The sequence below is a fragment of the Thamnophis sirtalis genome, unplaced genomic scaffold (genome assembly GCF_051295495.1).
Source record: "Thamnophis sirtalis isolate CommonGarterSnake01/CBP01778 unplaced genomic scaffold, rThaSir2_p1.2 scaffold_6, whole genome shotgun sequence".
Classification (NCBI taxonomy): Eukaryota; Metazoa; Chordata; class Lepidosauria; order Squamata; family Natricidae; genus Thamnophis; species Thamnophis sirtalis.
In genome coordinates, this window is record NW_028261386.1 from 100181927 (window position 1) to 100206177 (window position 24251).

Genomic DNA, 24251 nt, shown 5'->3' on the forward strand with positions numbered 1-24251 from the left:
GTAAAATCTCCATTCCCTCCCCACTCCAGGGGAAGGATACTGCAAAATCCCCATTCCCTCCTGATCATTTGGGACTCGGGAGGCAGAGAATAGATGGGGGCAGGGCCTGTCAGAGGTGGTATTTACCAGTTCTCCGAAGTACTCACAAATTCTGCTACTGGTTCTCCAGAACTGGTCAGAACCTGCTGAATACCACCTCTGGTACCAATAAAATCAGTACTTAAGCAAAGTGACAGCTCTTTTTTCCTTCATTATTATCAATTACTATTTTCAGTTGTTCATACGGCTAATGAACAAGGCAGAGGTGGGATCCGGCAGGCACTATTGCTGGTTCACTTGTGTGTGCACTTCATGCGTGCACTCATGCACAGTGCATTTAAAATTGTTTTGTGTATGCACAGAACTAAATAACAAGGTGGTGCTGCCGCTGCTGCTGGGAAAACTGGTTCGGGGGCGTTCCAGCAACCCAGGCTGCCAAACCACTAACAGTTCAGCTAAACCGGTCCAAACCGGTAGGAACCCACCACTGGAACAAGGGGTACATTTTGGGATACAAGGGGTAATAGTAATATGCCATCATGCATGCCCCAAATCTACCATGTAGTGTGGATACCTGTAGTACAACAGGTGTAAATACCTCTATAGAGATAATGATTCCCTCTATAGAGATAATAATTCCCAAGAGAGAATTCTTTTATGCAAAATATATATTTACTGCTCCTTTTTAAATAAGAAAGGAATGCAAAATGCAGAAAAGGAATAAAAAGAAAAAACAGTAAGCAAAATAATTTGAAAGCATAAGAACAAATATAACTAAATTAAGTTTCACCAAATTATTCACTATAGTTCTGTTCTTTCTTGTTCTTGAAAATAATTATTGCCTTTAACACATCCATGATATACTTTGGGATTTTCTTCCTGTTAACCCTCCTCCCTCCCTTCCTTCCAATTTATATTTAATCCACATTCATTCAACCATTCATACTAGACTCTATCTCTTTCTGTTTTACTATGCACATTAGCATACAAGAGTTTAAGTTTCTCTTCTACTTTTACTCTTGAAAATGAAAAAAAATGAAAGTAGAAGAGGAAATAAAAGCTGATCCAATTTGACCCCACCATTTCTAATTAAACTTGCCACTTTACTTCCCTGCCTAGCCAATTCTTTTTCACACTTTCAGATTACTTTCATTAAGAAAGGTTGCACCCTTCTACGTTTTTTTTGGTATGTGTTGGTGGATTTTATTAGCACTTATATTTTCTTATATATTTACATAAAAATGTTAAAAAGGAGTCATTGTGGATTTTACTCCACTAGTCATCGCTGAATATAGGGGGCAGTGCTGTTTCAAGGCCATTGATCCAGCATTGTCCAAAGACATTTTTGTTGTCATGTGACCAGCATGACATCATGGAGAGCTGTTATCTTCCTGCTGAGGTGAGGATGGGCGCTCTCCAACCACATGGCTCTTGAGTCTCAAACCTGGGCTACTGGCTTTCCAGTTGACAAGGCCAGTGTATTAACTGTTGAGCCACCATGCCACCCTATATATTTACATATACTTAAACATTTTCTCTTGAGGAAAATAAGAGTACTACCAGCTGAGTCATCTTATTATGGATAAAGATTTCTTACTGGCATAATGCATTGAGATTGTCCTTTATACTTCAAAAGTCTTGGCATTATATAACTGCTTGATTCTTATATCTTATTTTACACTATTAAAGCTCCCAGTTTTTTAAACAAAAAAGGGAATATTGTGAAATCAGAAAAAAGAAACGGGAGTATCAAGAAAACCAAATGGTTGGCAGAAATTGGTGGACTATCTTACACAGTAGAGAACCAAGTAACCAAAGAAGTCAAAGTCATAGTCCAGATTCAACCAAATGGTATACTAAAAAAAAAATCTGCCATATTCTGACAGGAGTTAATTTCAGTGGTCCATTCCCATTGGATTCCACAATCTGCTGAGGCCTTCCATCAAACAAAGTCCATTTGCTTTAGTTTTTCCTTGATCAAAATTTGCAAACAAACAAAATTCTCTATGCCAGGAAAAAATGTCCACTCTTGACAGTTTCATGCAAACAATAGCAGATATATTTTAAAAGACAAGTTTCATTGAGGGAATTTGCATTTTAAAAGCCAGCATCGAAGAAATTTACATGCCAAAGAATGAAAACAGGATGATTTGCATTTAAAAGAGGTTCTTGAACAATTTACAGTCACAGTTATGTAAATTAGTAGAAGCTGTATAGAAAGCTTCTGAACGTTAGGAGACACTGTGAATGTAAATGATAACAAAATTTTCTATGAGTATTAAAGAATGCATAGGACACAAATGTTCCTCTACTAACACTGCTCTAACGAAGTTGAATAGTAAAGCAATCTACATCTAATCGGGAAGAAAATCTTGCCATGCAGACAGATGGATCTTCCTCTACCCTACAATCATACTACAGGTGCTCCATGCAAAAGACCACATCCATAAATGATTAAATTATGTAGGCCTTCTATTTTCTTGTGAAAAAGATGAAGCACATCATTCTAACATTTTTACAAATTGATGCCCTGTTTCAGAAAGAGCAGGAGATACAAAGATGGAAGAAAAAAGGCCTGGGAAGTTTGAATACTACTGCAAATTTCAGCTTAGAGATTCTTGAGTCAGATTGAGCACTAACCCCATAGAAGAGATCAAAGAGACGTTATCCTAGCATTGGTGGAGCTTAACGCATAGCAAGGCAAATGTCTCTTTCAATGAATTCTGTCTCTGTAAAGGTTGGCTGTTTTCTTTTGGAGTTTTTAAAGGCATACCTTTTTCTACAGTTGTTGCCATCTTCAGAGGAGGAGGAGGAGGTGGGAGAAGAATGTTCCTCTTACTGAATGAAGTTGAATTTCATTTCAACTTCAATCAAGGGCAAAGACTAGCTCCTTGCAATTGAGCAAATAGGATCTCTAATTCATGAGTTAGCTTCATTTACTGCTGTTGCTGGGAAACAGTTAAAATACTGCCTTAAAATATAAAGCAAGCCAGAGTAAGGTAAAGCAGAAGCATGTAATACTGGTGAACATGTTCTAAAGAAACCAGACTTTACTTATTGGTATTCCCGTTTTACAAGGCTTGAGAAATTGGGGCTTTGGAAATCCCAAATGTTAGGAGTGAAAAAAATCCAAATGACCCACTACAAGGCAGCAATAAAATCTTGCTAACATTTTAAAAGACTTTCTTGGTAGAAGATATTTTGTTCATTTATTTAGCTCCATTCTTCTTCTTTTTTCTTTTGTTCAATCATGTCTGATTCTCGAAGACTGGACAAGTTTTCTTGACAAGGTGTTTCAATGGTGGTTTGCCATTCCCTCCTTCCTAGGCCTGAGAGAGAAGGATTGGCCCAAAGTCACCCAGCTGGTTTTGTGCCTAAGGTAGGATTAGAACTCAGGGTCACCTGGTTTTTAACCCGATGTCTTAACCAGTGCAACAAACTGGTTCAATAGCATTTATAACTTGTCCCAACTCAAAGCATCCCTGATGACCCACAGTATAATAACTGAAATCAAAACATAATATTGGTAGATCAACAATCAATCAGATCACTTGTGGCCACAAGCTCATTAAAACAGCACAACTTTTTTTGTTTGCTTACTGAGATTGCCCAAAATCTGGGGAAAGCTTATCCCACAGAGAGGAAATTATCATAGCAAGTGTCTCTGTCTGGTCCATCACCATGAAATTGCAGTGGCAGGAAGGAGGAGGGTGTTTTTCAGGGCTGTGCTATAAAAGGATTTTAAAGATAATGCCCAGCCCTTTGAATTAGACTGGAGGACTGTTGGCAGCTCATGCCACAACTTTAAAACAGATGTTTTTCTTTTCTGGCAAGACTGTCCCCTTAGCCACAGCTGCTAAGCTTTGGACCAGCTGCAGTTTCTGAGTCACCTCAATGGCCACCCCAGGAGAGCACTTAGCAGCAGTCATGCAGTCCACCCCAAATCAAAGTGATTGAAGCAGAAAAAAAGCCTCATTTTAAATAAATAAATAATCAGCTAAAAATTCTAACAGCATATTTAGCGTTCTAGTCAACAAAAAGGCAGTGGAAATATTGTAGGTGTTATACCTAAGTGACTTGATTGGGAGAATGGTGCCTTTTAAAAACAATCAAATCAATTCTTGAAACAATAATAGTTTGGCCTAGAAACAAAGCCGTAGACTTTGCTATCCACCATATAGTTTTGGGATTTTTATTTTTATTGGTTTGTAGCTGTTTTGGGGTATTTCATAGTGAAAAATATTCACAGTGAACAAAAAGGCACGTGTTTCAGAAACTTAAGCTCTATTTCTAACATTGATTTTGACATTCAACCCTTAAGTTGATTTCTCGAATAGATTTCATTTTAAAAATGGTTTCCTCTGAAGGTTCTGGTTAAGTTTCCAAAAGGTTGAAGAACGAACTGATATTTTCAGATTAATTCCAAATTTTTTCATAGCTGAAGTATTGAGAACACATCTCTGGGAAACAGTATAAACCATAATGTCAACAATGATGGAATAGAACACCAAAATAAATCCTTGTTCCATGAAAAAGTGGAGGGCTTTTAATCTGTAGCTCACAAAATGGACAACGTAGTGATGATTTTCCTTTCCTTTTCTTAGCTTCCTCCTCTAAGAGATACTGGCTCAGGCGTGATGAGATCCAAGCAATGGGTCCAAGAAAGATGAATCTGTTTGCTTCAAGATAGGGAGTCTAAAATGACCTTCTAATGAGTCAGCAATTCTACACAGGTGATCTGTAAAGCAATTGGGTGCAGGTTCATTCAGAAGTAAAACCCATTGTTGAGTTCTATAGAACTTATTCCTTAACAGATGGGGTTGAATTATAGTCTTATTGCATAGTTCTGTTCATTGGCTTTCTGGGAACTGAAATTTGTGTTCTAGAAGGATATCCAGATCAGGAAAGGCTATAAATTAAACTGCCTAGATTTCCCCAAGTTGGGTATCTTTGAGGCTTCAGCTCCCAGAACCCTATCATGTTCAATGTATTTCCTTATATGTGTGCTTAATATTACAACCTAAGAGTTGCAAAATAATTCAAACTCTTCTATATAAATTTCGGTGAGGAAAGCTGATAAATATGAAAAACAGGTCTGAGTCAGCATACATTTCCTCCGTGTAATCAAGGATGCTTGAAGGAAATGAGAAATACAATGTACAGCAAGATGACAATAACTTCAAGGCAGCAGCTGGAATAAATAGACTCCCATTTTCCTAGTTATTCGCCATGAAAGCCAGTCAATTATATTACTAAATGCTTATCTCAAAGATGATTCAATCTCCAGGTGAAACTCATTTATATTTAACTACCACTTAACTCGGTCCTTGCTTAGAGGCATAGCTCTTCCCCTTGACAGCCAGAAGCTGTGCCCCAAACCCAACAACAGAGAGAAAGGAGTACCAAACTATTCCAGGCCTGGTATTCACACAGAATAGTCATTTACTTGCAAATTGTGACAGGAATCTTTTGGAAGTATTTAGCCACCCTGTGCAAATTCAGAGGGTAATGCAAATAAAACCAAAGTGGAAATGGCTGCTTCTGCTCTTTGGCACTTCACATTTTTACTCTTCTACCCAAAACAACATCCCAGTTGCCATAGTTACTCTTCAGAAGTTGCTTACTGTGTCATCTTCAATTTTAAAGGTAAGAAAGGTTATTGCTTTATTTTTTATTTGCACACAACTCCATGTTTGTTTTATTTTTTAAAAAAATATCTACTTAAAATGCACTTAAATAAAACCCTACTGAGAGCAAACTGTTAAATTTTGTTGCAAAAGAAGGATGACGGGCATTGCATACACAACTGAGAATCAGAAGGGATACTGATGTTTGCTAACTGAGGTCAATTCATTGTATCCTGGCTTGCTCCCTCTTCATCTTCCCATGTCGAGATCAGAGTCAGACTCAGGAACACACTAGCTACTTTTACCAAGGCTTCTGCTCTGTAGGGAAACTCCTACAAAACACTCCTTCAGATTTCCAGGCTTTGCTTGTAGCTGCAGCTAATTCTCAGGCAGGATCCTGTCCCTTTTGTGGTCTTACGGCTATAAAGAAGATGCCTCAGGATAAACGATTGGCTTATGTCCTGCCTTAGCCTACCATGGTAATAAGAAAGCTGCTTTTACTTTCTTTCTTTTTTTACCTACTGAGCCTGTAAAAAAAAAACAGGTCAACACAAAATGTTGTTACGCTTTGCTCTATGTACCTAATCCTTTTTTGTATACAGTGGTTTTATAACTCCCTTATCTAGTGACTTTTGCGGTTGCAACAGTGGTGAAGTAACTTTGTGGCCCATCTTTAACATTTAAAACCCTTTGCAAGTTTTTAAAGCAAAGGAAAGCTGAAGAAAGGTCATAAGCATAGTTGCAAGTGTTTTGCTTAAAGGCAGAGTTGCCAGATCTATTTTTGGTCACTAAACAAGGACTATCTATAACACCAAACCCTGAAAGTTAATTTTTGATGCTAGAACTCATGACATTTTGAACTAGTGTAACTCCCTGTCGCCCATCTGAGGTCTCCTTCTCCCATACCAGTCTCAGGAAGAACATAATTGCCCACACAAAGTTTGGACCAGTGCTGATGGATTCTGCTTACAGAAGGACAAAATAGTTACTTCCGTGCATAATATGTCTGCCAGTTCCATTCAATGGTGCCTTTCTCACTGAAGTGGAGATGAGAACTGAAGGAAGTCTCCTGTGGCATGAGGCGTACCACATAGCTACAGCTGCTAATATGCATTTGCCAATTTGGTGGCCTTAGACACCTTAGACACGCATGTATTACTGAGACATGGCTGGGCACGGAGGGAGGAGTCCCCCTCGTAGAGCTGTGCCCAGACGGGTTTCAGGTGCTTCATCAGCCGAGAGCCCAGGGAAGGGGTGGCGGTGTGGCTATTGTAGTCCGGGAGTCTTTAGCTCCTCGTAGGATCCCTGCTCCGGAGCTTGTCGGGTGTGAGTCCCTACTAGTGAAGTTGGACCTCAAGGGTCAAGCGGGTTTGCTGCTAACGTACCTGCCTCCCAACTGCGTTGCAGCGGCCCTCCCTGCGCTCCTCGAGTCAGTAGCCGAGCTAGCAATTGAGTTCCCTAGATTAATGGTTCTGGGGGACTTCAATCTGCCTTCGCTCGGTGAACACTCTGACGAAGCACAGGAGTTCATGGCTTCCATGACAGCCATGGGCCTGACCCAGGTAATTCGAGGCCCTACCCACTCAGCGGGGCACACACTCGACCTCATATTCCTCTCGGAGCAGTGGAGTTATGATCTTGGTCTGAGGGGAAATGAGATCATTCCCCTGTCGTGGTCAGACCACTACCTACTGAGGCTAGACTTCCGGAGGCCAAACCCCCACCGTGGGGAGGAGGAACCGACCAGGTGGTTCCGCCCCAGGCGACTGATGGACCCTGTTAGGTTCCAGACGGAGCTTGGGGTCATTCCAGATGCTCTCGCCCACAGTTCGGCGGAGACTCTTGCTGCGGCCTGGCACTCGGCGGCATCAGAGTCTCTGGACCGAATTGCGCCACTACGGCCCCTCCGGGTCAGCGGCTCGCGGAGACCCCCTTGGTTCACCGAGGAGCTCCGCGAGATAAAGCGCCGGAGGAGACGCCTAGAGCACCTGTGGAGGTCCGATAGGTCCGTATCGAGCCGAGCACTGTTGACAGCTTGCACCAAGGAGTATATTTGGGCATTGAGAACCGCCAAAAGATCACACATTGCCTCCTTGGTAGCGTCCGCCGAGTCCCGCCCAGCCGCCCTGTTCAGGATAACCCGCTCCCTCCTAAATAGGAGGGAGACGGGGAACCCCCTGCAGGGTAAGGCTGAGGAGTACGGTCAGTTCTTGGTGGACAAAGTTGCTCGGTTTCGATCGGAACTGGACTCCACCCCGCAGATCCAGCCGAGACACAGGGGAATGACTTGGTAGACCATCTCTGGGTTGAGTTTCAGGATGTTGCCTCCGGGGATGTGGACAAGGCTATGCGAGCTGTGAGTTCCTCCACCTGCATACTGGACCCGTGTCCCTCTTGGCTGACTGCCAACAGCAGAGAGGTGACACGAGGCTGGATCCAGGCGGTTGTTACCGCCTCTCTTCGGGAGGGACACCTCCCCACCGCGCTTAAGACGGCGGTGGTGAGGCCCCTCCTGAAGAAACCGTCCTTGGATCCAGCAGTTCTTAATAACTATCGTCCAGTCTCCAACCTCCCCTTTGTGGGGAAGGTTGTTGAGAAGGTGGTGGCCTTACAGCTTCAGCATACCTTGGAGGAAGCTAACTATCTTGACCCCTTCCAGTCTGGCTTCAGGCCCGGTTACAGCACTGAAACCGCTTTGGTCGCATTGACCGATGATCTCTGGAGAGCCAGAGATGGAGGCTATGCGTCCATCCTGGTTCTCCTTGACCTCTCAGCGGCTTTTGATACCATCGACCATGGTATCCTTCTGTGACGACTGCGGGAGGTGGGGGTGGGTGGCACTGTTTTACAGTGGTTCTCCTCCTACCTCTCGGACAGCTCGCAGTCGGTGTTGGTGGGGAGGGAGAGATCGTCCCCGAGGCCCCTAACTTGTGGGGTGCCGCAGGGCTCGGTCCTGTCCCCCCTGCTATTTAACATATACATGAAACCGCTGGGCGAGATCATTCGGAGGCACGGGATTAAGTACCACCAATATGCGGACGATACACAGCTGTATCTGTCCGCCCCGTGCCAACTCAATGAAGCGGTGGACGTGATGAACCGGGGCCTTGAGGCTGTTAAAGACTGGATGAGAGCTAACAAACTGGTGCTCAACCCAGAAAAGACCGAGTGGCTGTTGTGTTTTCCTCCCAAAAATTCGGCTAACGTTCCATCAATCAGGCTGGGGGGGCAAAATTTATACCCCTCAGATAGGGTCCGCAACTTGGGAGTCCTCCTGGATCCACAGCTGAGTTTTGACTACCATTTGTCGGCTGTGACCAGGGGGGCATTTGCCCAGGTTCGCCTGGTGCGCCAGTTGCGGCCCTACCTGAACCGGGAGGCTCTCACAACAGTCACTCGAGCCCTTGTGATCTCTAGGCTGGAATACTGCAATGTGCTCTACATGGGGCTGCCCTTGAAGAGCATCCGGCGACTTCAGCTAGTTCAGAACGCGGCCGCGCGAGTGATCATGGGCGCACCACGGTTCGCCCATATAACACCGATCCTCCGTGAGCTGCGCTGGCTACCTGTTGATCGTCGGGTGCACTTCAAGGTCTTACTTACCACCTATAAAGCGCTCCATGGTAGTGGATCTGGCTATCTGAGAGACCGCCTCCTGCCAATTACCTCCCTGCGTTCCATCAGATCGCACAGGGTAGGCCTCCTCCGAATTCCATCCGCCAGTCAGTGCCGACTGGCGACTACGCGGAGGAGAGCCTTCTCAGTTGCAGCTCCGACGCTATGGAACACCCTCCCCGTGGAGATCCGCACCCTCACCACAGTCCAGGCCTTCCGCACAGCCCTCAAGATCTGGCTATCCCGTCAGGCCTGGGGATAGGATTTATTCTCACCCCGCCCGAATGTTGAGTGAATGTTGTGTTTTTATGGTTAATTTCTTTACTCACATTTTTTTTTCTTTTAAGTCTTGTCTTGCACTCCCTTCCCCCCATTGTTGTAAGCCGCCCTGAGTCCCCTCAGGGAAAAGGGCGGCATATAAATGCTCATTAAAATCTAAATCTAAATCTAAATTTAGACCACAGACACAACAAACCTCTAAATGATTAGTCATGTTTGCTCATGACTCATAACTCATTATACTGCAGGTGTGGAAGTTAAATATCGAAATGGAATGTCACCTCCTTCCCTTTTCTGGACTTGGGCGTTCATAATTTTAATGGCAACTGCTATTGGTACTGTCCCCAGTGTAAAAGGCAAACCCCTAAATGTGCTACATTTTGTATCTTTTGCTCACTTTTTTTAATAATATGGGTGTAAGGTCCTGCCTCTCCTTCCTGCTCAAGAAAGTAAAACTCTTGAAAGTATTTCAAAAGGAACTTTTTATTGAGCAGAAGTGATAGCAGAACAAAAGCAAAGCAGACTCTGAATTCCCTCAGGCAATACAGTTAGAAATAAGGCATTAGAAACCACTCCCTCCAGTCCGATGTGGATTCAGTCAATTCATAGGTGTGGAGATGTTGTAATGGCCTTCCTGAAAACTTACATAAAGCAGTGTTCCCAGGGTCATCTTCTGCCGGCTTTCAGAGTGAAACAACAAACATTGCCCTCCTCCCTAATACATTCCCCAAAATGTGAAAAAAACTCAAGGTGCTCCGGCACCAGGATAAAGGTTATAAAATAGCAGTTGTCAAAGGTAATAGGAAAGAAATACATTCCATCTCAGTCCCCACTTGTATGGCAATATCATACAAGTGATCTGACATTGGATTTCTACTGGCATTCTCAAATGGTTGGTATTTTTATGAACATCAGGCATGATTTTCTGAAAGAAATCCTGAAATGCAAAATGCTACATTTAAAAATAATATTTCTGCTTTCTGGAATTCAAGGTCCTCTCATCAGAACTTGGCAAAAATTATATTTCTTTTATTTCATCTGGGATTGGTGTGCTCCCTCCTGCACTTCGACTTGGCAGTGTTGGATAGCTCTTATCCAGTTTTGAAATTTTCCTTTTTAGAGAACGTTTTTGAGAACATTGACGCTTGGTTTCATAAATAATAAATAAGGAATAAATAAATGAATAAAGTAGATTATCCAGACCATTTTCAGTCTAGGTTCAGTATGGCTTAACTTGTAAAACAACATTGGTGATGTTTGGAAAATGACCCCTGGAAAGCTCAAGATGAAAGTAACATTTAGCTTACCGTATTTTCACGACCAAAAGCCGCACCGCATTATTAGCCGCAGTATCAATTAACGTTAATTTTTCAAACTTTTTCCACATATAAAGCGCACCGGGTTATAAGCCGCACGTTTCCCGACGCTTCTGGACATCTGTTGCAGTCGCGAGGAGCGGAGAAAAGCGTGAAAGTTCTTGGTGCTCCAGGAAGCCCCGAAAGCAGCTGGGAGAGGCGCACGGTTTGGTTTCTCCTCCCTGGACGTCGCAGCAGCAGCCCCAAACTCACTGATCTCAGTGTTTTTCGCATCGGGGTGTGCTGCAAGAGCATGCCCCGATGCGAAAAACACAGAGATTGGTGCGCTTGGGGCTGCTGCTGCGACGTCCAGGGAGGAGAAACCAAACCGCGCGCCTCTCCCAGCTGCTTTCGGGGCTTCCTGGAGCGCCAAGAACCTTCGCGCCCTTCTCCACACTCTCCTCGGCTCCTCACAACTGCAATAGACGTCCAGAAGCGGCAGGGGCTATCGAGCTGGAAATCCAATCCCCATTAGCCCCAAAAGCCGCTTCTGGACATCTATTGCAGTCGCGAGGAGTGGAGAAGAGTGCGAAGGTTCTTGGCGCTCCAGGAAGCCCCGAAAGCAGCTGGGAGATCTTTTTCCACATATAAAGCGCACCGGGTTATAAGCTGCACTGCCGGTTTTGGATCAAATTTTAGGATTTTCAGTGCGGCTTATAGTCGTGAAAATACGGTAGTTTAACCCTTAGTTTTTGAAACCATTGATCATGGCATCTTTTTGACTAGCTTTGAGGGCTGGATGGAAGACATTGTTTTGCAGTGGTTCGCTTCCTTCTTCCACAGCAGTTGGTGGATGTAGGGGTGAGATGCCTAGCTCTAGGTTCCCATTTTGTGGGATGCCTCATGATTTTAGTCTCTTATTAGTTCTCTTTAATATCTACACAAAACAGATGGGTGAGATTATTTGAAAGCAAGTGGTACCCAGTTTATTTGAACAACTGGAGACTCTTCTGAATGCACAACTCCTGCTTGAGAATCAGGGGACATCTTGGCTAGAGGAGTTTACAGATGTCCCCATTCTTAAGGCACTTAATGCCTTGTTCCCAGTCATTCATGATTTGGTCACATCCCAGTTAGATTACTGTAATATTCTGTATATGAGGCTGCCCTTGAAGACCATTTGCAGGACACCTCTTGTATCTATTTTACCAGGTAACATAGGATGACTACACTTCAGGTCTCTTCCCTCAAATGTTGTCAGCTATTACAATCTAGGAAGTATATATTTTCTGTGGCCGTCCATGCTTTCCACCCTAGGATCCAATGTCCCGTTCACCCATTTAGCCTTTCAAAATAGCATATAAATATAGTTTTCCCACAAAATCGTGAAACAGAGTGAGGTTGAAGCTTGGGGATTGTATTTGATGATGTCTTATAGAGTGTTGATTGTGGCATCAGGTTCTGGTTTTACTCTGTTTTGGTTTTTATTATAGTTGTGGGCTGCCCAGAGTTGTGGTACATGGGATGGGTGACCATGTACATCTTTAAAACAAATATATTTTGGAAGATTGCAGAAGAAAAGAGGGGAAAGAAAATGCTGTTGTGCAGATGTAAATCAGCTTTAACGGTGTTGTGACCTGCAAGCAGCCGGTGGAGTTGGCAGCAGTTTTGGACAGTGAAAAGTTTGGGGAGGAACTTGGGCCAGTCCTGGATTCTGGGGAAGGCTCTAATGAGGGCTCTGTGTCAGAGGCAGAGAGGGGGCCAGGACCATATACCAGTTGTCAGCTTCCTTCAAAGTCAGACATCAGTGAGGCAGATGAACAGTTGGAGTCTTTCCCAGTGTACACATGTGCAGAGTTGCCAGATGAAGAGAACAGCTAAAAAACAGGGGTTGACTTGGGAGTAAGGCCACATGTGGATAATGAATGGCCCTCCCAGAGGAAATAAAAGAGTGAAAGGGGAATGGAGTTTGCAGGAGATAATTTGTTCACTTAATTGGTTCGTGATTCTCCAAGACTCCTTACCAAGTTTTGCAGATATCAGCCTGTCAGCTCTCCAAGCCAGATAAGGTCTGTGACTGTAAATCCTCCCTTGAAAGATGTGTTGAGCAGAATTCACAGTAAACTAATAAAATGGTTTTTTGTTGGGAAAAGGAGTTTACTTCATGCTCTTGGGAAGCCTAGGTTAGAACAAAGGGTTATAATTTGAAAGGCAAACTGAATCTCCATTAGAACTGTAACCAAATTAATAACATATCAAATTGTAGTGTTCAGTGAGATACTTCCGGATCAACTTTCCTTCCTACTGTATTTCCTAATGCTTCTTTCTGTGAAGCATAGAAGTTAAATTTTATGCAAGCTTTAAGAAACTGAATCCATCCACTCAATTTCAGAATAATACGGGGAGTCTGGGGAGAGTAGCCATTCTCTAAATTAACCTTTGTTAGCAGTATATGCAACATCCACGGAATTGTAATATTAATCTATAATACAGAAATAATACACTATATACAGCTAATATCCTTTTTTGTCCAGGTGAAGTATTTTCCATGTGAAATTAATCTTGGGTGATGCATATCTTTGTATCGGGGTTCTTTTAACATCTAACCTGCTACAGAAAGCAACATTCACCTGTACCTTATATAAACCTGCCAATGTTCATTAATATTTATCTTCAAGCTGTCAACATCCAGCTAAAAAGATCTGATAGATGACATACAGTAGAAGTCAACATTTAACAATATCTATCATATCATGTAACTGTCACTATTTCATTCTATTTGCAAGTGGAAATGGTGGACCAATCAAAATTAACAATATTTGATATACAGCAGGGGGGGGGGAAATAAAGAGGAAGAGGATTTGATACCCCTTTCAATGACAATTGTTCTCATGTTCCTTTTTTGATGATAGTAAAGTTTATAATTTCCTAGTAAGATTATGAATCTCAACTACTTATAGGCCTGAAATGTGATTTAGTGATTTTTTTTAAAAAAACTGAAGTCTAAGCCAGAGAATATTTTCCCATTTAGCTCTCTCCTGCTTGACCTCACAACTGTAGTATCAAAACTATGAATGGATGGTTAATTAAATTTATTTTTAATGAATTTACTGGATTTATCTTTCCCAAACATATAGGACATCTCGAATGGATGTGTCTTCACATCAGCACTTTCTTACATGTTGTGAAGCAATTTGATGTGTGTAATGTGTACAAAAGCAGATAGGAGATTGAAGTCAGTACAAAATTATTTGTGCCTGAAGAAAATGGAAAAATGCATTACGTTAGGGAGATAAGTAGAGAAAAAATAAATGCTATAAAATATATGCACCTAAATGCACATGGTGGAGAAAATATACTCAATTGTATGGTAATTTTTCTTAAGTTTAGAAATGTGCAGCTTTATATAAATAAGTAAAGCTGAACATGACACATTTGCCTCTTCCTTGTCAAGAACAGCACCAATCGCGAGATGCAAATGGAAAACATCTTTTCACTTTCACTGATACCTTCAACAGTAACACAGACACAGGCAAATCCCAGGAAACGTCCTTTTTTCAAAGCCCCTATGTTTTTTGTATGGTTAGCAAATATTGGGAAAATTATTCCTGTGGCCTTTAACTTTCTATATAGAGATGGAGATGACACCTTTCTGCTACTTTAACTGTCACACTGCCACCAAGCTAGGTAATTGCAATAGAAATATTATGTAAGCCCGTGGGGAAAAACTGAGTAGTAACTAGGGGGGATTTTATTAGACTACAATCCAGATGGACTTGGACTTTAAGTCAAAAGTTATTTAATTTTATTTCTGGGTAGTTAAGAAGGATGAATATAGTTCTGAATGAGTCGGCTATAGAGAATGTAAACATTACTAATGGTTAAATGCCCTTCTCCTAATTGGTGGCAGTATTTCATCATCTCTGACAACTCCATAATATTCATTAATTAAGCAACAGATTCATTCCAATATCGTTGAGAATTCTTTCAATCTTTGCTATTTTTAAAAAAATCAAACATTAAATGTCAAGTTATGATGCACAAAATTGTATTTATTGATTGATTTGTCTCCAATTTGTATAGCTGTCCAATTTGAAATGACTCAGAGCAACTTGGAATAAATTTAAAACCAGACAAAAACCGATGTTCCCATGTCTTGGAAACAAAATTAGCAAATAAGATTCATTATTCAACTCCATAAACACACCTCTTAAAAACATTTCTCAGAGTCAGATGCACTCCTGATATCAAGCAGATCCAGTCAGTCCAAATGTATATAAAAGTTTATTGTAAGTTCAAGCTCTCTACAAGAATCTGAACTACTAACAGTCAAAGGAAATTAGCAGGAGTTAAGAATAGAAGGAATTCAAGGTGGGCTGGATTTAGACATCTTGTGGGTGCAAAGGGGCTCATGGCTGATTATGATTTGACCCCTCCCTCAGGCTCAGCCTGGACATCTCTAACATCTGGTCCACAAGAACAGCCAGGTCTTCAGTACCTCTGACAGACCAAAATATTTTGTGTGGATGGGTGGGTAAGTGGTTCTACAGTGCAAGTATTGTGACAGTGAAACCCTGTTTTCTGGATCCTATCAGATAGCACTACTTAATGAAGGAACCTGGAATATACTCCATTTGAATCTGGTGAGGCAGGAAGAATTAATGGGAGACAAACTGTCCCACAAATATTGCCAAATCATTTCTAAAATGGTATTTCTCAACCTTGGTAACTTTAAGATGTGTGGACTTCAACTCCACATATCACGTCCAAATATCTTAAAGTTGTCAAGGTTGAGAAACACTGTTCTAAAATATAAAAGCATACCTTGCTATCCTATCATTATTTTCAATATGCTTTGCAAAAATTGTTTTGGAATATTAAGAAGACACTTCCAGTTATTCCAATTGACAAAATGGCAAAACCAGTGGTGGGTTTCAAAATTTTTTAGAACCTCTTGTGTAGGTGTGCCCTGTTTTGTGGGAGTGGCTTGGCGGTCATGTGACTGGCCGGGAATGGCTTGGCGGTCATGTGACCGAGTGGAAGTGGCTTGGCAGTCATGTGGCCGGGTGGGCATGGCCAACTTGGAAAATGTGGTGAAACTCACTTAACGACACTCTTGCTTAGGACCCAAGCTTTTGGGCTCAATTGCAGAACATCCCAAGACTTCAGAGGGAAGCTTACAGCCCGGAGCAGGACCAAAGCCTCTCTCCCAACTGGCCCTTTCTCCCTCGGAAGGCTTTGGAGAGAAGCTTCTCCAGAAGCCCGGGAAAGTGAGAACAAGTTCTCCATGTTATGAAGTCTCCAAGGCTGTAATTGTACAGGTTGTGTGCGTGTGCCTATGTTTTCCATGGCACGGAGAAGCGGAGAGGCTCTGTGCGGATGGCGATGACTCCGGAGGCCATCTGCAGGCAGCGGGGTCCCCTCATGTTTTTCAACTTCCCGGATGGCCTCCACAGTCAACGCTGGTTGTGCAGAACCTCGCCGCTGCTCCACGCTATGAAAAACATAGGTGTGTGCGCATAGCTCGTACAATTACAGCTTCAGAGAGTTCATAATGGGGGGAACTTGTTCTTACTTGCCTGGGCTTCTGCAGAAGCTTCCCTCCAAAGTCCTCCGAGGGAGTGCCAGTTGGGAGAGGGGCCTTGGTCCTGCTCCGGGCTGTAATTGCTTGGGGTATGCACGTATCTATGTTTTCTATGGAGTGGGACCATGGCCGGAAGACAAGGAACATGAGGTGGCACAGCGGTGGCAGCGGCGGGGGGAGTCAGGATGCTGCGCATTGAGCAACGCGACCCACAGCTAGCCCAGGAGCAGTAGCCACTGCCAGCTGCCTCACGGGACCATCACTTGCTACCACTCAGACCGGAGCCCAGGTGGGCATGCAGAGGGGGTGTGGTGACAGCGATGGCAGCCAAGCAGTGGGAATGCTTTGGTGGGCACTGAGGGAAGGAAGGAATGAAGGAGGCTGTAGGCTCCTTTGCCCTCGGCTATGCTATCTCCTTTCATTCTCTGCTGCCCGAACAAGTGAAGTAGGGAGAGAGAGAACAGAAGGAGATAGTGTAGCCAAGCCAAATGAGCCTGCAGCTACCTTCCTTTACATGTTCGGGCAATGTGGGGGGGATGTCTTTGGAGAAAGAAAGAGGTTGTGTGAGAAAGCCCCTCCTGCCACTCAGAGGCGAGGCGATTGGTGAGCCAGCCTATGAGTGAGCAGAGGGCGGGGAAAGCATGGTGCGGATGGGCAGGGGGAGTGAGCGAGGGTGGGCAGAGAGAGCATTCTGGTACTGTGTCACCAGAAGAATGGGTTCCAAAAGAATTTCACAAACAGGTTCTAGCGTACTAGTTAGAACTGGCTGAAACCCACCCCTGGGCGAAACCCATCTGTTATGCCAACTGTTGAGCAACTTCTTTATTAGGAAAATCAAGACACTATCTCAAACTGCAGTACATTGTGGTAATTTATGCATGCATTTGGTTAACCAAGGTAAATGAATGGCAAATAAATTCAAGTGCAGTTTTTCTTATATACATACCCATATCAAATGTAGCACTAACTTTCAGCCATGTTGAAAGTTCTTGGAAAATTACAAAATTAGAATGCTTTAGTGATGTAATTACATAAAATGATGCATTAAAAAAAGAAAATGAACCCTGGGCTTCCCTTTCCTTAAATTGAAGCTTTCAGCATCTGACATTTATGCTTAAGAGAGTTAAGAGCCATGCATTTTAAAGAGAAAAAATTATTTTGCTTTCTTCCCATTATGTTTCTCTTCAGTAAAAAATAAACATTTTATCTGCCTGCCTAGATTTTGATCCTATAATTCACACATATCACAGGCATATTATTAAAATAATCACACAAAGGCAACTATTTTTGGAGCAATTAACCACTTCATTCATTTGGTAAGATGATTGTCTTAATTTTTTATTGAAGACAATGATGAAATATTATATTTTGGATTCATTGTTTTCTTTTTCTTTTTTCTGTTTGCGCCTTTAATAACAGGTAATGCACTCAGCTCAAAGATGCACATTCTTTCTTACATTGTTAAAATAATTCAATGTACTTTATTTGGAAATGGAAATTGGCTGGTCAGATAGCAAGAACAACTGATGGCAGGTGGACCAAGATAGCCATAGAATGGATCCCACTTGATAAAAAGCGTTGACGAAAGAAACCTAAAACAAGATGGATCAATGACATCAGCAAGTATTCTGGGCCCAATTGGCAAAGGTCAGGACTGTATTGGTTGGAAACATTTGGAAAAAGCTTTCAGCCTGCAGTGGACAGACAATGGCTTTAATGATAGTGATGATTACTGTCAAAGTTTGTTGCATAAATTCAAATCCAGAAAGCACACACAGATAACTGATTCAGCTGGATTCATTAACTTCTTTATATACATAAGACTAGATGAATAAATGTACAATACCAACAAGTGGTTCTTCCAAGTAAACACAATCAGGAGAGTAACAGGCAAACACAAGCAGCTACTTTCATTTTAGCAGACAAGCCCAGACAGACTGTTTACTTCTCAGAGCAGCAGATTGCTTAAGTTTCAATTCACAGCTAAGTCACGCCCAGACTCCAAACTTAAATTTCTGTTTCAATTCTCTGCACAGACTCAGATCTGTTTAAGTTCCCATTGGCTGACTTAGTTGCTATGCCTATTTATTGGCTGACTTTGTTCCCATGTCTCTCCCAGTCATGAATATTTCCCAGTCATGAATATTTAAACAATGACTTTGTTTTTATGGAGAATTTCTTATCACCAAGTATAGTCAGCACTAACTATTCAACTTTGTTGAGTCCTTTGTCCACTTATTGATGTTATGTTATGTTATTTTATGTTACGTTACGTTGCGTTGCGTTGCGTTGTGTTGCGCTATTGTATTGTATTCTATTCTATTCTATTCTAATTCTTTATTTGTGGCAGCCCCTGAGTTATTGTAACACTGCTATCATGTCACCCCTAGTTTTTCTTTTACCAAACTAGACTAATATCCTATTCTAGCAACCATTCTTTATATTTTTTTTAGCCTCCAGCCCCTTAATCATCTTTGTTGCTCTTCTTTGCACTCTTTCTAGAGTCTCAACATCTTTTTTTTTATATTGTGGTGACCAAAACATGATGTAGTATTCCAAGTGTGGCCTTACAAGGCATTATAACGTGGTATTAACACTTCTTCATTATCATCATCATCAGAATTCAGCAATTATGATGGGTGATTTGTTCTCAGTAGCTATGTCTTTCAATCATTGCATTATTGCAATTTTTTTATTCCCCTCTCACTTTAAGATTCTATACTGAGATGGATGAAGATAGAATTTAAACAGATCAGGAACTTATAATCCCCAGGTATAGGTCCAACTATAAGTTACAATTCAGGAATAAGTTGATCAAGTCTTGTCTCATTTCTTTATCAGAGATGTGATGCTACAACTCAATTGCCAGAAAATATCCCTTAATAGTCCTATCTGTTGCTGGGTAGATTTTTCTAATTTCTCATATAAACTAAGGGAAGACCATAATTCAGGATTTACTCTCTCTGACAAGATATCTGGAATTGGAATCTGTGTACTGTAGCTGAAGTTCAATTAACTGTAAATTGAAAACAGGTACTGTACTTCACAAACCAGTCTACCCTCCTACTACCTCATATGCAGCCTCAATTGTGCATGTATTTGAAACAATTGTAACTTCCACACTGAATTTTAGATCCCAAAAGCAGCTCTACAATGAAATTGCCTTACTGAAATATATTACAATAGCACCCACTTTGGTGACTTCATCTAAAATAATAATCTGCTAAGATCAGAATGATTTAGGTATTTCTGGTTTTCCTGTTATGGGTTGGTCTTCCAACCAGATATCTTTTCTTTTATACATGTTATTTTTTAAAATTCACTGTAAGCTGCCAAGAGTCATTACATAGGTGGACAGCCTTGAAATTGGAATATTAAATTAAATTAAATCATAAAATTAAACAATTTCATACCATACAGTAGTCAATGACTATAGGTGAATATTAGCTAAATGAAGACATCTTCAAGAAAATGTAACAGAATCATAATAGCACAGCCCTTGAATAAATGCTCATCTCCAGGATAACCAGTCACAATGATGGAATAATTGTTTAGTCATAGAACATAGAACATACAGTTGGAAGGAACCCTATTTCAGATAAATGATTGTCCAGACTTTTTTTGAAAGCCTCCAGTGATGGACCACATACAATTGTATTGGGACAGACATTACTAACCAGGTGTCTTTCAGATTTATTGGACTATAATATAATATTCTTGTTACATTTGCTGACTGATAAATATGGGAATTAGAGTCCAGTATACAGTATTTGGAAGACAGAAGCTTTAGAAATGTGTTTTAGACAATAAAACCCCAAATTCCAATGACAAAATGTTTCCTATAAAACATTAGGCTGTGATAGTAGAGATGATAAAAAAAATCTAAAATAAACATTTGTAACAATAAAAAAGTAATTGAAAGCAAGCTGGGAGGCTAGGCTAGAAATTATATTGTTCGCACTCATTTATTGAAAATGTTCACACTCAAAATTTAAAGAAAATAATAGTTGAAACATAAAATATTATTAAACATTGCCAACTTTTATGAAAAAAATACTATTAAACGTTGCCATCTTTTAAGAGAATATTATTAAACATTGCCAACTTTTATGAAACTTTTCTTTCTTATGCATTCTTTGCCTTATTTTCTGTTTCCTGCAAGTTGATCAAATGCTTTGCTGTTGTAGATTTAACCAACCAATGTATTAAAAAGATATCTCCATGAAAAAGCGAAGTTAAAGCATTTAGATATTAAGGCATACATAACAAACTGGCATCCAAAAACCTAGAATAATTTTTTTTTTCAAAATTCCTCATTTTTAAAAAAATGACAAAATCGAGAAATCAAGACTGCCACTAAAAATGTCTTGTTCCCATCTTCTATACATCCGAGCTTTTTAAAAATAATCTCAAATGCCAGAAGATAATATCTGGAAGGATTGTTATTTAAATATGCATTTGCATGTTGTATTTGCAATCCTCAAAGAAAAGCTGAGGTGGGAGTTAGTGTTATAACAGTTTAAAAGGTATAGAAAATAAATGGAGGGCTTTGAACTGCAATACAGGTCCCACTTAGAATAATTAGAAAACAGACAAGTTCCAACCATACCTAATATAGGATTGGCAGTACTTTTGTACTAAATTTCAAATCAGTTTTAAAGTTTGTGGGTTGGAAAAAGAGTTCTAAAGCTTTAATAAGAAATGTGTTACACGTAGCTTACACAATTAGTTCATGTACTGTAGAGAACATTTCTGGGACTCATTGTCCCTTACAAGTACCAATGAAATTCATTGCCTTAGATATATCAAGTAGAATCTGCTAAGCCTGTCTGAGCCAATTTAGATTTGCCTCCATGAAGTGGCTCACAATGTGGCATCAAGATGAGTCTCTTTATCAAAGCAAATAAACAATGCAATTTATTTCAAGAAAGCAATTTGTGCTGCCTCAAAGGTTCTTCTTATCTCCAGGATGTCATTTGCCATAGCTAAGAGAGACTTATCTACTGTTGTTGTGTTTTGGGGACATGACTTCTGGCTCTGGCAAGGTCATGCTGGGGAATGCGAAGTAGCCACAATGCCAATGCTTTGTCAGGATATACTGAAGAACACATTGCTCATCTCCATCACCAATTGGGAAAAAAATGCTAAAGAATGGTTGACATTTTTGATGAACACTACCAGAGCAGCTGAGTGGTATGTCTTCCAGCAGCTCTTGAGAATGCTGCTAGAAAAGAAGTTGGGATTAGGAGGAGCTGCAAAGCAGAACAGAAGAAAGCAAAGAGACATGGATGCTTTGCTTTTGATGAAGTACCTGCAAAGAAAGGCTTTGTTTCAATGTTGGTGAACTTCCCCTCTAAATATTTGCATAGTCTTAGGATCTTCCTATTATTCAATTGAGATGCTGGGCCCTACTTTGAGCCAAATCATGCTGAATGGCATAATCACCCCCTGAATGCAACGTCATTCTAAAAACACTTGAAGGAGGTCCTCAATTTATGTCCCAATTGGAACCAGAGTTTCTGTTGCTAAACAAGATGGTTATTAAGTGAGTCACATCCAATTTATGACCTTTTTACTATGGTTGTTAAATGAATCACTACAGTTATTAAGTGAGTCACTTCATCATTAAACTAATGCAGCTTGTCAGAAGCTTGCTGGAAAAGTTGCAAATGGTGATCACATAACATGGGATGTTGCAACTATTGTAAATGCACACCAGTTACCAAGCACCTGAAGTTTGCATGACTGTCAGGGTAGTGTGACAGTTGTATATGTTAAAGACTGGGTTGTAAGTCACTTTTTTCATTGCCATTGTAGTGGTTGTTAAACAAATAGTCATATATCAAGGACTACAGTACATGTATTCAAAATGTCAATATTGAAGACACTAATTCAACGAATAATAGAATGGAATGGAAAGGAATGGAACAGAATAATAATTTTATTGTCACTTTGAATGTACACTAATGGGCACACATTAAAATGGAATTGTTGCATACAGCTCTCAAAGGGTCACCACATCCAAGATACACCACATGAACATGACAAAACAAACAAACAAACAAACACAAAATTATGTATGCAATCAAAGTTGTTCTGATGGAGGTGTTCTTTCATGTAAGCAGCCTTGGAGTTTTCACTGTGCATGCCAGGGAAATGAAAGGAAAAAAAGGAACAACTGTTGCTGCCTCTTCTTCTGTTTTGCAAAAAAAAAAAATCTGACTAAATGGCTCTCTCACCAATCCTACAGTTGCAACCAGTTGTGATTCCAATTTATTCAATGCCTTGTGTTAATAGAATATACAGAAAGTGCAAAGATAGGGGGAGGGAGAAAGCAAAGATAGAATGGTAGTGGAATAATTTAAAATGGGAGACCATAAAATAATGAGAGCTGGTTTGGTCTTTGTTGTTGTCATACTTAATCATATATGTATTTTAAGTCATCAGACTTAGGCATATAGACCCAAACATCAATTCAACTGAAATGAATGTACTTTTAGAATAGAGAGCAGAATTAATTATTGCTATGTTTATTTATAAATCAGTACAACATATGTAAATATATGTAGTAATAGCTAATAAAGTGCATGTTATGTCAGGATTCCAAATAGCATCCAAAATTAAATCAGAGTCCGAGGCTACAGATTCCTCAAAGTTCCAATTTATTCAGAGAGCCATGTTGGCACATCTGGGAAAACCCGAATCTGAAAGCTTCCAGGTTTTCCCACCCAGTTGAAAGTTCAAGATCCTGCCCCAACACCCACAAGTTCATCACATGGTCCAATCTTCCACTGCCATGAAGACAGAGTCCACCCATCCAGTTCCGGCCAGGTGCAGAGACAAAGGATGACCTTGAGTTTCTAAGAAGAACGTTGTTATGGCTACATATCACCCAACTCCATATAATCCCCCCTCCCATTTTCCCACAGTAGAAACTGTGGCAGGCCTGAAATCCAAAAAGAAAATATGGTTTGCAGGCATGATATATATTATGTGACCTCCCCATAGACCAGAGTTGCTCAACATTAGCACTTGAAGATGTGTGGACTTCAACTCCCAGAATTTTCCAGCCAATATGACCTGCAGGAGAATTCTGGGATTTGAAGTCCACATATCTTAACATTGCTAAGGTTGTGAAATGTTACTAATGATAGAAAGCTCAGACAGAAAATAATTAGATCAAAATTCCAGATATAATCATGCAGCAATTTTAACAACTTTATGCTAATATTGGGAGATTCAAGATGGCAATCAAGCAATCACTCAAAGCTGTCTGTTTGAGCTATTAAATACATCAGAGTATTAAGAGAATGCAGGAATAATAGAAAGAAAGCAATAGACAGAAGAAAAAGTCACACCTGTGATAATATGCATAAGTATTACTAAAATATTATCCAGTCTTACCACCATCTCAGCCACCTGTATAATACAATATGTTTTAAACTCTCACAACCAGAGCCAAGATATGAAAATGTTTTACTTCATGGAAGAGAATCAGGTTAATTAGGGGTTATGATTTATACAGACAAGGTAATGTGAATGAAATAAGAGTTCAGTTACAAGAAACTAATTTTGTATATGCAAATTTAAAAATGCTGTTAAAAGAGAACAGTGATACTGTATTCATTTCAAGGATTGTAAGCTTGTTCTGCACGATTGTTTTATGAATTTAAATATATGAAAGCAGTACTTCGAAAATATACTAATTTTTTTTACTAGGTTGTCTTTGCCATTCAGAGTAACAATTAAGGATCATTTTAAAACTTAATACAAAATCAGGCATATTATTTTTCAGGAAACATTACTTATGCC